A 1,048-nucleotide genomic window follows, 5' to 3' on the forward strand; every position below is an offset into this window, starting at 1 on the left:
ATACGAAAAGATCAATAAAACAAAAAGTTGGTTCTTTGAGAAGATTAATAAAATCAACAAACCTTTAGCAAGACTAACTAAGAAAAGAAGAGAGAAGACCCAAATAAGAAAACTTAGAAACGAGAAAGGTGATATTACAGCTGACACCTCAGAAAGACAAGGAATCATTAGAGACTACTATAAACATCTATATGCCAACAAATTTGAAAATCTGGAGGAAATGGATGAATTTCTGGATAAATCCAAGCAACAAAAACTGAGGCAAGAAGATATAGAAAAGCTGAAGAGACCAATAACAATAAAAGAGATTGAAGCTGTTATGAGTACGCTCCCAACAAAGAAAAACCCAGGACTGGACGGGTTCACTGCAGAGTTCTACCAAATCTTCAAAGAGGAACTGATACCAATGCTCTACAAACTGTTCCAAAAGATTGAAACAGAGGCCATTCTCCCAAACTCATTCTATGAGGCAAATATCACGAGCAATCAGAGAAGAGAAGGAAATAAAGGGCATCCAGATTGGAAAGGATGAAGTTAAGCTATCCCTTTTTGCAGATGATATGATCCTATATATTGCACAGCCTAAAGCTCTGTAAAAAACTCCTAGAGTTGATAAACAATTTCAGCAAAGTTGCAGGGTACAAAATCAACACACAAAAATCAGTAGCATTTCTATACTCCACCAGTGAACATGCAGAAAAAGAAATCAAGAAAGCTAACCCATTTACTATAGCCACAAAAACAATAAAATATTTAGGAATAAAGCTGATCAAGGATGTGAAAAATCTCTATGAAGAGAACTACAAACCAGTGTTGCGAGAAATTAAAGAGGACACAAGAAGATGGAAAGATATCCCATGCTCTTAGATTGGAAGAATTAACATTGTGAAAATGTTCATATTACACAAAGTGATCTCCAGATTCAATGCAATCCTTATCAAAATTCCAATGACATTTTTTTCTGAGATGGAAAAAGCTATCCAGACATTTATATGGAATAACAAAAGACCATGCATAGCCAAAGCAATCTCAAACATAAAAAATAAAG

The sequence above is a fragment of the Galeopterus variegatus genome, unplaced genomic scaffold (assembly GCF_000696425.1).
Source record: "Galeopterus variegatus unplaced genomic scaffold, G_variegatus-3.0.2 Scaffold3137, whole genome shotgun sequence".
Classification (NCBI taxonomy): domain Eukaryota; kingdom Metazoa; phylum Chordata; class Mammalia; order Dermoptera; family Cynocephalidae; genus Galeopterus; species Galeopterus variegatus.